Source organism: Pagrus pagrus (assembly GCF_965226575.1).
Source record: "Pagrus pagrus genome assembly, chromosome: 8".
Lineage (NCBI taxonomy): Eukaryota > Metazoa > Chordata > Actinopteri > Spariformes > Sparidae > Pagrus > Pagrus pagrus.
Window position 1 is genome coordinate 15,410,708 of NC_140192.1, and position 17,314 is coordinate 15,428,021.

A 17,314-nucleotide genomic window follows, 5' to 3' on the forward strand; every position below is an offset into this window, starting at 1 on the left:
CACGATTTCATTTCATGATGTTCATGAAACATGCAGATGGTTGCTCTGAGCACAACAATTATCAGATGAAGCGAGTCCTACTGTTTTTATCCACTTTTAACTTTAATATTTGGTATGTCCACCTTTTGCAGGAATTACAGCAGCACATCTCTCTGGCATAGTGTCAATATATTTCCTGAGAACTTCAACACTAATGTTATCCCATGCCTTCTGCAACTCAAGCCATGTTCGATGGGGTTGAGGTCCGGACTTCGAGGGGTCCAGTCCATCATTTTCAATGCTCCAGCAGATTCTTTCTGTCGCAAGTAGTTCCAGCAATAGTTAGACGAATGTTTAGGGTCATTGTCCTCTTGGAAAATAAATCCAGGCCCAATAAGACGACTCCCAGATGGCCTCACCAGAATGTTGTGGTATACTTTCTTATCCATGATGCCATCAATTTTCACCAAGTCACCTGTTCCAGAGGCTGAAATGGCACCCTACACTACAATACTACCCCCTCTGTGTCTAACTGTTGGCAAGAGACACTCATTTTTATATCTCTCCCCCTCCCTCCGTCGAACATACACTCTTCGTTTGTTGCCAAACTGTGCCACAACACTTTATACCAATCAGCCGTTGTCCATTTCTTGTGTTCTTTTGGAAATTTCAGGTGTTTCACTCCATTTTTCTCTTTCAGTAATGGTGTCTTTGCTGCTATTCTGCCAACAAGTCCTTCTTCTCCCAGTTTCCGACGCACAGTTCTTGAAGACACTGTTGCACCATTAGTCATTGTGGTGTTGATCTCGTCACGCAGTTCTTGTGAGGTCTTTCTTCGGTCCTTAAGACTGAGAATTTTGAGATGGCCTCAGTGACAAAACCCTGAAGTTACCAATCACTTAATGAGCAGGATAGGCCTTGTATGTTCAATAGAATCACACAGCTGTGTCCTAAGACTCTTGCATCACCATCAATTCAACCATGACCTGACAATGATTACACAAATAATTTGGCCTCTTCTGTGAAGGAACATGATTGTGTGGCATTGACAGTGAAATAGGCCTAGCTTGCTTTTGTAAGGCAAATGACCTAAATCTCCTTATGATGGCTCTATTCTATGGTATATAGAACATCATGATGACTTTGTAGATATTTCATTCGTTTTATGGGTATTTTAATGGTCAATTCAACAAACAACTTAAATATGCCAAGTGTTCTAATAATTTTGGCCACCACTGTATGTTGCCCAAACTCACAAACCACAAAGGCTTAACAATCTGTACAGGGTTTGGATAAGGAAAAATTCACAAAACAAAACTTAAGAATGAAAAAGTGAAGAAACCTGGGCAACTTAGGCCGGCAGCCATGCTATCTTTGGTGGTAATGCTTACAGCCTTACACACTTGAAGCTACTTTCTGTCTTTTTTTTCTTTTTGCCACAGCATGCAAATATATTTCAGCAGGCACGTCTGACAGACTTTCTTATTCATAGAGATTTCTGTGGGCTTTGTTAAAGGGTAGCTTCTTGTAAAACTGAGACTGGTTCAAGCTAGTAAGAGGTTGCACAACTCCACAAAATGGAATAGTTATTTCAGACATTTTAACCTGGAAATGTTATATATCAGATGTTAAACTAAATGGAATAATCAGTATATGAGTCACTATGACAAGAAACAGATTCTGGAAATTCAACACAAAAAGATAAAGTGCATGACAAGCAAAACACAGCAGAAAGGTATATGATTTCACTCTAATGAACCTGCAAAACAACACTTTCCGAGATGCCCTAAGTAATAACATTAAGCGGGAAGTCCTCCCACATGTTTCTGGAGCAGTGTAAGCATGAGGAGGAGGGAGAGAGGTGACTCCCTGGGCTGCTGGAAGGGCTTTCTGTCCTGCTGGATTTCCTGCTCAGCCTGCTTAATCGAATCCATCAGCAGCGGGTTTGCATAACCCTGTAAGAGAGGCAGAAAAGGGTAGAGTGTTACAGAGAAGAGGAAAACAGATCAAAGAGGACAGAGGTGATGATGGAGAGGAAAGTAAACAAACAAACATCAAATCTGCACCAGAGCGGCCGGGGATCCCACGCCTGCTGAGCAAATATCCTATAGTGGTGAATGAGGGGCTTCTGAGCTATTTTTAGCCTGTGTTGCCATGTGTGAGGAATACTCTCTGCTGCACGCTCAGGCGAGCCACATTTTCTACGCGCATGACACAGCGTCATCCTAATCCCATCCATGAATGGAGGAAATGATCAGGTCGATTCCACAGAGCTGAACTGCTGAGAAACGCAGCACAGTGCATGACACATATCACACTTTCAGTATCTCTGTCATTCTGTCTCTGTATCTCCTCTTCTCCCTGTTTCTGAGTGTTTTCTTCCTCTGTCTCTTCCCTGCTCTTCATGTTAATTCAATCCACTGTGCATGACAGCTGAAGAAAATGTATTTTGCCAAAGGTCGTGTCTTTTTCTATTTTGCTTCTTATTTATTTTCCTTTCTTCCTTTCTCTGTGTGCTTAAATGGCGAAAAGCTGCAATAGTAATAGCTACAGTCATGCTATGATTTTACATATAAAATTGTATTTTTCACTGCTGTGTATTTATTGCATCTTAAGGAGATGCAATTTTTTTTCTTTTACAAAAATGCAGCACCTACACCTAAATTAAAAGACTAATTTAAAAACAACTCAATATATATATATGATAACAATAAATCATCCTGTCATGAGGAGAAAAATGGCTTTGCTATTCCGAGATAAAACAATAATTAAGTTGTTATCTCGATGTGTAATAAAGAAACATATTCTGCCTAATTTTTCAGCATTCCCTTCACATTATTATACGACTTGGTGATACACTCAGAAATATCTGATCCTCCTTTATTGTTGCACCTCCTGAAATGACCAGCAGTTTTACAAATGCCTGCTAGTGGATCCCTGCTGCACTGACTCACTTGTGATGCCCACCAAACGTTAGCCAGAGTGGCAGTACCACATTCATGCCACAAGTTGGTAGCAGAGATCAAGTGACTGTGGCGCCAACCTGCTGCTGGCAACACACGACCTAATCAGCCTCACCTGCAGTGAGGAAATCCCCTGAGAGTGAAAACTCGGAATAACTCAGAACCTCTCGGATGTTTCAGAGACAGAAATACTAACAACATGTGTTTTTCAGGAATTTAAGTCTAGACTGGATCTGTTGCAAAAATACCACTTTTATTCTGCTTTGACAGCAAAAGAGCTTCCCTTCTACAGAATTGCTTTGTGAAAAACCCTTGGTTACACCAGAACTGCATGCTAATGGTCTAAAAGTATGTTGCAATGTTGAGGCAATTTCAGGAAGGTTTCAGATCAGAGAATAAGGACAATGCTCAAATATACAGTTGGCTAAAAGAATACTTTTTTAAATTGATTATGCTGAATAAAAGTCTTGTCCTTTCCTTCACTGATCCCTGGCTTTGTTCTCTGCCTCTTTCTACACGCTGTGCCCACAAACTGAGGTTTGCTCCACCTTCAGCTTTGATTAACTTGGAATGCTGTCAGGACAACAAACAGTAGCATAACTCACATAGATATTACATGCAGGTAGAACAAGAGTAACCTGACTTCTACACATCAAGCAAGTGTCATCATTCAGTTGAAAGGCCTCGACAGTTTGCTGAAGGGTTGGGTCCTTCGAGTTAATGACTCCTAGCACTTGACACATAGCCAACTTGTTTTACATAATGAGTCAAGAGTACATTTCAAATAAAGCTGAAAGATTCGGATATCTAGGCTACATGAATAAAGAAAATCAGTATATATACAAAGAAAAAGCACAGTACAAACCAAGTACCGCCCCACTAAAATAATCATATACAATATACTAAATGCATATAATAAACAAATGTGACATACATTAGTCAAAAAGTAGGAAGGAGATAGATTTCAATATTAACACTTAAAAATCACAATTTGTTTCCTCTTTTATTCAGCACCCCTCCTATTGGACACTTAGATGTGTGTGTCTTTTTACTGTTTCTTATTCCAGACTCATCATGTAAAAAGATTGTATCAAAACAGTGATACCTAAACACAAAGAGCCGCATGGCGTACATGACTTCACTACAACTTGAAAATGCTGATGTGTCTTTGCAGAGAGATTCAGACTGAAGGAGGGAGTGAACAGTAATAAGGAACAAATCCTTGGACCAAAATCAATAGAATGGCAAAGAGGATGTTGACCTGTAGCTGTCCCAAACCACAAGGAGGAACCTACTGGCAGCTGAAAAATGTTGTTTTTCTTGGCCTAAATCTGGTGTGGTGCAAAGTGCAGTTCACATCACTGCCAAGGCCATCAAAAGTGCATCCCTCTCTCATTACTACATACTATCCTTACCGTTAACCACTACTACTGTTATCACTAGTAATCACATTTCCATGTGCATTTCATTGTTGTTGCTGTGATGCCTCTTTATGTGCTTTCATTCCTGTCAACCATCCATTATAATTGTATACATTGTGATCTCGTTGATCTGCTCTGTACATGCGACATCTATTGCACGTCTGTCCGTCCTAGGAGAGGATCCCTCCTCTGTGGCTCTTCCTGAGGTTTCTTCCGCATTTTTTTTTTCCCTGTTAAAAGGGCTTTTTTTTGGGGGCAAGTTTTTCCTCACTCGAATCGAGGGTCGAAGGACAGAGGGTGTCGTCTCTGTACAGATTGTAAAGCCCTCTGAGGCAAACTGTGATTTGTGAATTTGGGCTATACAAATAAAATTTGATTTGATTTGATTTGATTTGATTTAGCCTAGCTATTCGTGGCTATTGTTTCCAAAGAAGCTGTCCTGTTTACAGAAGTGCTGAGCCCTGATATGTGAAGAAGCCTATATTAAAACTATATTCTCCTCATAAAAAACGGATTCTTCCAGATAGAAAACATTTTCTTAATTCAGAGTGAGGAGAGCTGAGTGGTTTCATGGTTGTGTTTTCAAGTTTGTCTTAATTTTCCAAGAATTCATTGCAAATACCTAGTGTAACAAATTTGTAAATGTAAAAATAAAAGTCTTAAAGTATCTGGCTTTTATGTACCTGAGTATCAGAAGTAATGTTCTGCCAAAAATGTGCTATAAGCAACATTACAGTGTGTAGAAATTGGCATTTTGTGCCCCACTGTTGTAAATACAAATCCCAAGTCTGTAACAATTTGTCAGACATAATGTAGGTGCGAACTACAAACAAAACTCATTACATCATAACAATGTATCTTGAAGTAAACATGTATGTAACTGGGTCACCATTCACCCTTTTACAAGACAATGTACCATCAAAAAATAATTTTGTTGGTTTAAGGTTTAAGGTAAAAAAAGTTACAAAATGCTGCTTTAAGAATTAAAATACCAATAAAAGTTATATATATATATATTCGGTCTTTATCCAATTGTTGATAAGTAAAGTTATCAAATGAATGTAGCGGAGTATAAGGTACAACCTTTGCCTCCACAATGTAGTGGAATAGACTTATAAAGTAGCAGAAAATGTGAAATATCAGGTAAAGTACAAGTACCTCAAGATTTTGCATAAGTACAGTACTTGAGTGAATGTACTTAGCTCATTCTGTCACTGCAAATGTGACCTACAGTAGTCAATAACGAAACAGCTTAATGCAAAGGATGAGCAAGAATTTAGACATCTGTTAATATAATCAGTAGGTAAGCAAGAGGTTTTAGATTTATTTAGTTCTCAAAGTTACGTCAATATTCAATAAATCAGTACAACACACTTCTGTTGTGGTCACTTGGAGGCAGTTTTACAAGCTGTAAACACAAGATTGGCATATTATCACCTCACGGAGTTGTTATATGGCGAATGTGTTGGCAGACAGTTGCCTATTTACACTTCCTGCAGAGATGTCGTAACATTTGGACGCGTGTTTGTATCCACCTCATGAATGTAAGTCTAAAAGGCCAAATGCACTGAAAGTGTCTGACACTTGCATTTTGAAGGGAAAGTATTGTTTTAAGTGGCCAAAAGCATTTCAAGGCGCGTCAAACTGCCTTGACACCTGAGCTATGACCTTGTTTCCATATTGGAGCCTCAAATGACCCCCAGTGTCGCAACTTGTTTGGAGAGAGCTAAAGGAAAGGAAAAAACCATAGGAGAGAAAGGCAAGGCAAGTTTATTTGTATAGCACAATTCAGACACAAGGCAGCTCAGAGTGCTTTACAGGGGCAAATTGCATTTAAAAGACATTAAAAACAAGTTGGAAGACATCAAGACACACAATATTGAAACAAGTTGAAAAAAAAGCTAGAATAGGTTTAAAAGAGACGACACAATAAAAGTAAGAGTGCAGTTCAAGTTATTGGTCAAAGCTTAAAAATTGCTTCAATAAAATGCGCAAACAAAAATGTAAATGTCAAAAAAAAGAAGGAGAGAGATGTCAAACTTAATACTGAGGTAAATTTAATAATCATCTGTCGCAAGTGCAACTAGGCAGGAAGATGTTTCACAAAATACTTCTGATTATATCATGTTTGTATTTCAGATGCCTGCAGTGTGCCATAGGAGCATTAAATGACACGCTTCAATTGAGGCGCATCAGTTATCGCTTTCAGTACGTGTGGGCCTGAACATTCACCCTCCTTATAGCCCTTTGTTTAGTCTCCACCAACTCACGTACATCAGTTGCTTAATGCTCCAACGTGTTCAACCAGTCTCTAACTATGTCTGCTGTTGATTGCTGAACAAGTAGTGCACGATGGCTTTATCACAGCTTTTTCTCTGACGTTGCCAACTGAGCTGAAAAGTTTATGGGGTGATGATATGAAGCCAAAACAGTCAAGTTGTAGCTATAAAACCAAAACAATGAGCTAAAAGATGCTGAAACACACACAGTGCTGTGTGTGAGCAACTGCAGAGTCAGGTGATAATTGGCTGCAGGTTACATGACACTTGGTCATTTGATCCATGTTTGATGTTTCCGCAGTAAAAACCTCTTTAAAACAAATTATTACCTTCATGACTGTAGGTCTTAGTGCAGGGCTGTTAATTTAGTTTTAGCTTGATGGACCAAATAAACTGCTACGAGTATCTCAGTATTTTACTCCTGACTTTTCTGGTACATCAATTTAAAGTTTATTCAGTTTTAATAGTAATGAAGTGTAAACTCCTTGAATCCCTGAAGCATTATGTGCAATCATGCTAGATTGCACATAATGGTATGATGTAATTTTATCCGTTTTGCCGGTGGCGCAGTTTGTGTTCTCATGGCAGAAACTGGAGTGTTATATAAGGGTGAACACCATACAAAGAAAAAGCACAGTACAGACCAAGTACCGCCCCACTAAAATCATCATATACTATATACTAAATTCATTTAATAAACATATGTGACATACGTTAGTATTTCAATATTAACACGAAAGGTACTTAAAAATCACAATTTGTTTCCTCTTTTATTCAGCACCCCTCCTATTGGACACTTAGATGTGTGTGTCTTTTTACTGTTTCTTATTCCAGACTCATCATGTAAAAAGATTTTATCAAAACAGTGATACCTAAACACAAAGAGCCACATGGCGTACATGACTTCACTACAACTTGAAAACGCTGATGTGTCTTTGCAGAGAGATTCAGACTGAAGGAGGGAGTAAACAATAATAAGGAACAAATCCTTGGACCAAAATCAATAGAACGGCAATGATGATGTTGACCTGTAGCTGTCCTAAACCACAAGGAGGAACCTACTGGCAGCTGAAAAATGTTGTTTTTCTTGGCCTAAATCTGGTGTGGTGCAAGGTGCAGTTGACATCACTGCCAAGGCCATCAAAAGTGCATCCCTCTCTAGCCTAGCTATTCGTGGCTATTGTTTCCAAGGAAGCTGTCCTGTTTGCAGAAGTGCTGAGCCCTGATATGTGAAGAAGCCTATATTAAAACTATATTCTCCTCGTAAAACACGGATTCTTCCAGATAGAAAACATTTCCTTAATTCAGAGTGAGGAGAGCTGAGTGGTTTCATGGTTGTGTTTTCAAGTTTGTCTTAATTTTCCAAGAATTCATTGCAAATACCTAGTGTCACAAATTTGTAAATGTAAAAATAAAAGTCTTAAAGTATCTGGCTTTTATGTACCTGAGTATCAGAAGTAATGTTCTGCCAAAAATGTGCTATAAGCAACATTACAGTGTGTAGAAATTGGCATTTTGTGCCCCACTGTTGTAAATACAAATCCCAAGTCTGTAACAATTTGTCAGACATAATGTAGGTGCGAAATACAAACAAAACTCATTACATCATAACAATGTATCTTGAAGTAAACATGTATGTAACTGGGTCACCATTCACCCTTTTACAAGACACTGTACCATCAAAAAATAATTTTCTTGGTTTAAGGTTTAAGGTAAAAAAGTTACAAAATGCTGCTTTAAGAATTAAAATACCAGTAAAAGTTATATATATATATATATATATATATATATATATATATATATATATGTTCGGTCTTTATCCAATTGTTGATAAGTAAAGTTATCAAATAAATGTAGCAGAGTATAAGGTACAACCTTTGCCTCCACAATGTAGTGGAATAGACTTATAAAGTAGCAGAAAATGTGAAATATCAGGTAAAGTACAAGTACCTCAAGATTTTGCATAAGTACAGTACTTGAGTGAATGTACTTAGCTCATTCTGTCACTGCAAATGTGACCTACAATAGTCAATAACGAAACAGCTTAATGCAAAGGATGAGCAAGAATTTAGACATCTGTTAATATAATCTGTTAGTAAGCAAGAGGCTTTAGATTTATTTAGTTGTCAAAGTTACGTCATTATTCAATAAATCAGTACAACACACTTCTGTTGTGGTCACTTGGAGGCAGTTTTACAAGCTGTAAACACAAGATTGGCATATTATCACCTCACGGAGTTGTTATATGGCGAATGTGTTGGCAGACAGTTGCCTATTTACACTTCCTGCAGAGATGTCGTAACATTTGGACGCGTGTTTGTATCCACCTCATGAATGTAAGTCTAAAAGGCCAAATGCACTGAAAGTGTCTGACACTTGCATTTTGAAGGGAAAGTATTGTTTTAAGTGGCCAAAAGCATTTCAAGGCGCGTCAAACTGCCTTGAAACCTGAACTACGACCTCGTTTCCATATTGGAGCCTCAAATGACCCCCAGTGTCGCAACTTGTTTGGAGAGAGCTCAAGGAAAGGAAAAAACCAAAGGAGAGAAAGGCAAGGCAAGTTTATTTGTATAGCACAAATCAGACACAAGGCAGCTCAGAGTGCTTTACAGGGGCAAAAAATTACATTAACACATTCGAATTGCATTTAAAAGACATTAACAACAAGTTAGAAGACATCAAGACACACAATATTGAAACAAGTTGAAAAATAAGATAGAATAGGTTTAAAAGAGACAACACAATAAAAGTAAGAGTGCAGTTCAAGTTATTGATCAAAGCTTAAAAATTGCTTTAATAAAATGCGCAAACAAAAATGTAAATGTAAAAGAAGAAGGAGAGAGATGTCAAACTTAATACTGAGGTAAATGTAATAATCATCTGTCGCAAGTGCAACTAGGCAGGAAGATGTTTCACAAAATACTTCTGATTCTATCATGTTTGTATTTCAGATGCCTGCAGTGTGCCATAGGAGCATTAAATGACACGCTTCAATTGAGGCGCATCGGTTATCGCTTTCAGTACGTGTGGGCCTGAACATTCACCCTCCTTTTAGCCCTTTGTTTAGTCTCCACCAACTCACATACATCAGTTGCTTAATGCTCCAACGTGTTCAACCAGTCTCTAACTATGTCTGCTGTTGATTGCTGAACAAGTAGTGCACGATGGCTTTATCACAGCTTTTTCTCTGACGTTGCCAACTGAGCTGAAAAAAAAAGTTTATGGGGTGAATGACACTTGGTTATTTGATCCATGTTTGATGTTTCTGCAGTAAAACCTCTTTGAAACATAAAAGAAAAAAGGAAAAAAAAGAAAATTATTACCTTCATGACTGTAGAGTGCAGGGCTGTTAATTTATTTTTGGCTAGATGGACCGAATAAACTGGAACCTACAAGTATCTCAGTATTTTACTCCTGACTTTTCTGGTATATCAATTTAGAGCTTATTAAGTTTTTGTTTTTTTTCATCTTGAAGAAAATGAAAATCAGAATATATATGGTGTCATTTTATCCATTTTGCCGGCGGTACAGTTTGTGTTCTCATGGCAGAACCGGGGTGTAATTTAAGGGTGAACACCTTGTTTGCTGTTTTATCTTTCGGAAACCTCCTCCATAGTTTTTAAATTTGGAGAAGGAAATTCACTCGTCACTCTTCTCGTGGAGCTGACATCAGGGTGAGTCACCAGGCCTTCGTGACAAACATTCAAAGCAGGTGTGACAGATTTACATGTTTATCAGGTTATAAGTTTCATCCATTCGACAGAGACAGAAAAGCATCAACATACACAAAAGATGATTCGAATCTAGGTATATTATACAAAAATACGGTGCACAGAAGTGAAATAATGTGGATCACTAAAATCCTTTCTCTCTTCTTTCTCTGCATTTAAACGCTATTTCCCTTTCTATACAACAATGCGAAGGTCTGCCTGTGCAACACATTCAAATTATAAAACAAAATAAATCATTTGTCCATGATCCTCTGATCTGGCACCCTTATTGGCAGGACGATGTCCTTTGTCTGTGGTGTGTTCACTCTTCCGTTCACACTGATTAAAATGAAAAGTTGACGTTTATAGTTCAAAACATTGAATTTTGAACACAGCTCACGCTCCCAAAAATCAGCTAGTCGCCATTAATTTCTTTTAAATGAGCTGCTCGGAGCTTTTCTTTTTACACGTCCGTACCCAGCCCCCAGCAGTGCCCAAAAACATGAAGGCTAATGTTGCTCCGTGTCTGCTTGAACTGAAAAGGTGAAAAGCTCAATATTGAGTTTATAACTTACTTCTGACTGAAATGGACACCACAGGGACAGTTTTTATATATTTATATAATTATAATTTTTTTTATATTTTGGCAAAATACTTACACAATTCCAGTCTGGAAAAAACAATTGTCCAATCAGATCATGTACTCAAACATGTCGCCTCAATAGCTTCGGTGAGATGTGTTGATATTGCGTTTACAACGACATGAGCACTGCTTTAAATGGTCTCTAGCCGTGAAAACACCACCCACCCACCACCCTAATACAATGGCCGGAGATAGAATTTTACTTGTGGTGCTTAATCCAAAAGTAACAATGTCAAAATGATAAATGGAGGCCAATATCCTTATCATAAACCACAGACCTTGCTGTGGTTAGTTCCTTTATGGATTGAAAGTACAACCACGTGTGTTTACATGGCTATCAGTGTTTTATTTGTGTTGCAGCAGAAGTCTCACCGATGGAGATCTAAACCATCTGTAGATATCACCAGGGCTAAGTGAAATTGCCAGAAAGGTCTATATTTATATTTGTTCAGGCAACTTGCTGGATCAGATCAAACTTAGATCAGCTCTTTGGAGTTTTTCCAAAGTTTTTTTTAAGCTGCTCTGGTTTATATTCAGAGATTATGTTACACACTGATTATAGCACTGTGTGTCAGCCAACTGCTTACACTGCTTTCAGCTGCCAACCGGTAGAGGTGGAAAACTATAGTGTTATTTGTGAGAAAAGTGCCCTATTTGGGTGAGATAAGCTGTAAACTGGTGAAGGTACATTTCCGGGAATTATTTGAAATTATTCTGATGAACTAAAGCTGCAATCTCTTCAAACGCTCAAATTACAACAAAACTTGTGTGAAGCAGTTAAACAAGTAGACATTTCTAGCAGATGTGAACCCACACGCTCAACCAACACGTGGCATTAAAAAAAAGAAAGTTCTTTATTTATCCATATTATTAATTGGGTAAAATTTGTTTTTGAAAATATTTTTTTACACTCCATTGTAATTATTCATCACACATACATCATGTATACAGTACATACACACACAGCATGCATTGTTTTTAATGTGTCACCATACAGATTGGTATAATATTGATATATATTTATATATTTTAGACACCATTGTGCCACCATGCTCGGTGCTGTATAATGTGTTGCAGTTACAATATGTGTAATTCCTTTTCATTGGTGCAATGTTGATAAAGTTGTCAGTGTCAAAGCCCCAATTTTGCCCTCTCGGTTCATCACATATTAGCTACAGTGGCACATCTCAGGTTTTCATTTTTTAAATTTATTTTCTCAATCTGAATCTTAATTAAAAGTTTGGGGGTTTTTTTGGAGTTTTTGTGATTTTATATTGTTCATTTACCACGCAAACAGACGGTATATATCTGCTAGCTGAACGTACAAGGCTATCTGACTGTCGCCTCTTGCCAGTACAAAGTGGTATATGTAGATAGGACGGGCCAGGGCTAGCTTGTTAGCCTGCTAACTAGACATCTCCGTAACACAGAATATAGACGTCTTTGCCATATTGTCAACTTTCTGTTGATTCTTCTCACTCTTACTTTATACTTAAATTCTGGCCATACCTTACAAACGGCTCATTTTAGGGAAATAGATGTGAACTTATATTAGGGCGGGGGAACCTCAAAGCACTATTAGTAAATCCCCTGCTTCACCGCACAATTAATGCAATTAGTAGGCTAAAGTCAATCACATCACAAATTGCGCGCTGAAGGTGCGGTTCGCCCAGGGCGTCATGCAAGCTAGGACCGCCACTGTAAGTCTCACCATTTCACATCTGAATCATCATACCATATCCATCCAAAACTTGCCCCTTTTCTCTAGAATTACCTATTTGTATCAGGCAATCTGACTCATCCCATCTTCAATTACAGCTCATTCTTCCTGTTATTCGTCTCCTTTTACCATTATCCTTACAATGGGTCGATCTCAGTTTCAGTGATTCTATCTGTGTTTGAGTGGTCTGTCCTACTTTCAGGTCTCCGTGGTTGAGAGGAGGTCATGTGGCTCAGGTTGTGCCTATCTGGTATCACCTGAAGCTGCTCAATGTCCTCCTGGATCCATACTTGTTGCTTGTGTGTCACAATCTGAGTATCTGTTTTCTGGAGGCTTACATATAAGGACCAAAGCTGCAGTACCTCCAGTAGTCATGGGGGGCAGTGTAGCAGTGAAGCAAATACTTCAAGCAGGACATGACCACAGCACAAGAGGAAGAAGTTTTAAAAAAGAAAGCAGAAAAATTTTAAGGTGAGGTTAAGCAACTTGGTGAGAAGTTTTAAACATTCATATGGTGTTACTTCGCAGTCGAAAAGTGGAGCTACATGCAAGACAGATTTGACTCGGAGCAGCGCCCTCTAGTGGTTGTGTTGCTTAACATCCAACGTGAAGGACCACAGAAGTATGTGGGCAGTGATGGTTATATTTTAAAATGGACGTATCTATTTGGGTCTTAATGGGTCGGAGTATGCTGACGTGCGTCACATCTGGTGTGACACTCTAGTTAGAACTCTAGTGGCTTTTCTCGTTCTATCCACCTATAAATGGCGCGTTGGATTGTGCGTATGTATGTGGCCTCAGCCCAGCCTTAAAAACTGGAGTCGACTTAAAAACTGGAGTCGTATATTTTTTATGTGGACACATACTTGGCTGATTGCCCCAAAGCTTGTTCTAATAAGAGTTGAGTAATCCCATAGAAGGAGTGTGCTCAGCTCATTTGATTAGTTTAACTAAACAATGCTGGAAATGCCACTCTGCCCACTCTAAAACAAACTGTCACTGTGACGGGAGCCAGAACGCTACTGTTCCCCGAGTGTCTCAACTGAGGTGGATGGTTCAGCCAACAGTTGCCGCACATCAATAATGACTCAGGATTGCTAGTATTCCCAACAAGTCCTTCGAATGAAACGACAAGATTCAACACTTTCTTTGCCCATGCCCACGAGATGTTCACATAGAGGCGTTCACTGATCGCTCAAAAATAAGTACGTAGAGGCACATTACTGCTCAATGACAAACTTTTTGTCTACATAAACGCAACATATCGACATTATTCAGGTTGATGACTGTAAATTGTGATACATTTCATCAGCTTTTGAATAATTAAACATGCAATAACTGAATTTTTGGCCACTTTTGGCCAGCAGAAACAAGCTGTGAACACAACATTGATATATCATCATCCTTTAAGATGATATGCTGAACGTCATGCTTGTTTACACACCCAGCAGCTACAAAGGGACTTTACCATCCGCCTGGACTGTCCAATATTCACTCTATTTTAGCTCTGTTTTTGGTCTCCACCAACTCCTGAGGAAAATGACTCTTAAGCTGCTCAATGCTACACTATGATCACCAGCTAGTGACTCTCTGCTGTTGACACATTGTGTTTTTAGAGCTTTTTCCTCTGAAAATAGCTTCCTGCTGCGACTGAGAACAAGCCTATAAGAGCGGTGAGAGCGAATGTAAACGGTAAAGTTGTGGGCCGGACAACTTGACAGTGAGCTTAAGCTCTCTAGGAAAACTAGAAAACTAGACCCTTCCTTTAGCAAAACAGTGCCATACAGTGTCTTGTTAAAGGCATAGTATGTAATTTAGCACAGGGGTCTCTCAATCAAAATAATCAAAACAAACAACCACCATTGCTGATGAAAATGTATCGTGTCTCATCATGTTCTTTGACATCCTTCCTCACTCTCTGACATATTATCTGGTGAAAGATAACGCTGAAGGGAAAAAAAACACGCTATCTTTGTATTTTCTCACAGCATGAACTTTGGAGGATTTCCAGTGCTAATGTAACTTTTTTTGTTTCGCTTTAGTGGTTTCCTATTCTACTGTGTAGCTCATTTTGGCAAGAGGTTTCCATTTAAGGAGTCGTTGTGTGACTAAAAGGTGAGATGACAGGTGCAGCTGCAGGAAGCGTTTAGGGGTAGAATCATGGTATTTCAAGCTGCTGCCAACTCCTACTTGCACCTACAGAGAAAACAATCTGCTGATAGCAAAAGCTTTTATAGAGAACAATGATCCATTTAGCTGTCAACATCAAAAGGATTTATTGTCTTGCTTGATTTTTTAGCATTGTTGTGGTGGAAATAGGACAATAAAACCTTCCACTCTTCCTCCACGCCTGACAAAGAGGAAATCATTTTACATTGCAACCCTTAAAATGTTAAATAAAGTTGGACCTGTGTTACATGTGTGTTTAGTTTGAATCCAGTCAAATATAGGCAAATGTCAAAACGAAAAAAAAGTAAATATGGCTTAACAAGTAAAGTGTTTGTCTGCTTTTGTACGGGAGGAACCAGCACCGATAGGAGCTGGAAAAGACCCACAGCTCATAACTGATATTTAAATACACTCGTGAGTCAGACTCATAAAAGACTCATCTGCATTAGTTTGTCCTCCCCGAGCATTCAGGAAAAGCTGTGCTGTTCCTCCCACTGTCAGCACAGCACAGAGATTTTCATCTTCTCGAGAGTCTAGAGGTTAACACAGGACACCACAGCCATTAAAACAGGAACAAAGTGGTTTGCAATAAAGTGATAACATAAAATAACAATAACAATCGCCAATTTCTGTTCTAACTCAAGGTCCGAGGATTCCGGGCTTGAAACTCCTTCACTCATGTTAGCGCACTACTGTCCCGGCTGTAAGGGTGACAATGTTAGTTGGTCGTGTGGGCGCCGCCACTTCCACCCAGACCGACTAACAACTAAAGAACAGATTGTGCTTCCTGTTCCCAGACATTCATGGATCTCAATTTCGCCCATGTGCCCTAGTAAAGTCTTACAGAGCCAATTGCGTGGCTGCATACTCTGACCCTTGGTTCATTATTCGCATGACTGCTGCCGTTGTGTACAATCACACAAAGGATGAGGGCAGGAGCGGCGGAAATAAGTACTTGAGTTGCAGGCAGACTCACTTGTTGCCTCATTTCTCCTGTATGTCAGCCAAAAAGCTCAGAATAAGATTGCATTTCAGAAACAACCTCTGCTTGGAATAAAAGTCATGGGCCGACTGATGCCAGACAAATCATTTTTGACTAAATATTCATTCCCACATTTGAATAAAAGCCATGTTTAGAGATGAAACAGTCCAATGTATTTTGCAACCACTGTCCTTCCTTTGTCCAGAAAACAGACTTTGTGCCGTCTACAGTCAAAACAATGTATCATTAAAAATATGTTGTTACAGCAGTTTCAGGTCCATGACGTAGCGAGTGGGGATGACTGTTGCAGCCTACAGCAGGGCTGTGGGAGAGATGAGCTCTTGTTTCCTTTTTTTTTCACACTTGCTAAGTCATATTTCTCTATGCAAGTTCTCTTTATTAAAACTCTCAACCTACGTCTCTTCACTGACCTTCTGCTGTTTATCTTGGGAGTGTGTTACTTTCTAATCTCTGCACATTGTGACCTGAAGTTACTTCAGCCCCCGCTGCAGCCTTTCATACACACTCTCTCTCTATCTCTGCTCTGGCCCTGTTGTATTCATTTCTTTCTGCATTGTTTTGCACATCCCACATCACTGACTTTACTGATTTGGTATTCTATTTGGTCTTATTTGGTTCAATTTGACCTAGTAATGAAGCATTCTTTAAATGTTTGCCATGTCGTTGTCAATTGTTGTTGTACCCAAACACTGATATTTTTCCACCAACAGTAAATCGCTAGCAACAGGTAGCATTACAATTATTGTCACTTTTGCCTTTGTAAAGGCAAACATATTTGATCTATTTAGCATAAACCAAGATTCAACAAAAAATAAGGTCACTTCTAATTTTAGAAAAAAATAAAACGCACAAACGCGCAAAAAATAAAAGTTACACAACATGTTCTGTTGCTGTACACCTGGGAGATGAAACGTTTGGCATCCAACGTTTGGATCCATCCCTGGCAATCTCCTGCTGATACGTGCAGACATCCAGCATTCCTTGTGTCTAAAAGGGACGTCGGAGTATGTGACTAAAGGTTATACACTTCCTCTGTGGTGTTGAGGAAAAGTAACACCATCACAAGGAACTTAAAAAAAACTGTGGTGACAGCTGTATTTATGTCTACCAGAGATGCATGGAGAAACACTAATACGCAACATATCTACGTCGTATGACTTCTGATGAAGAAATGCCTCAGGGAAAATGACAGAACACACTTTAGAGAGGAGGTTGATGACTGATATTTTTCTGTTCGTGGAACTTATGGATGTACAATACATCTCACAACTGACACACGCATGAGAAAGGTGTGGCTGTGACGCTGATTCACTGTGGTCACTGCTTGAAGCTGCAGGGAGATATTAACAGACTACAGTGCTGTGAGTCATTCTGTTAATTTTTAATTTTGAACGCTGCATTTAGCCTCAGTACATCTCAGTGCAGAC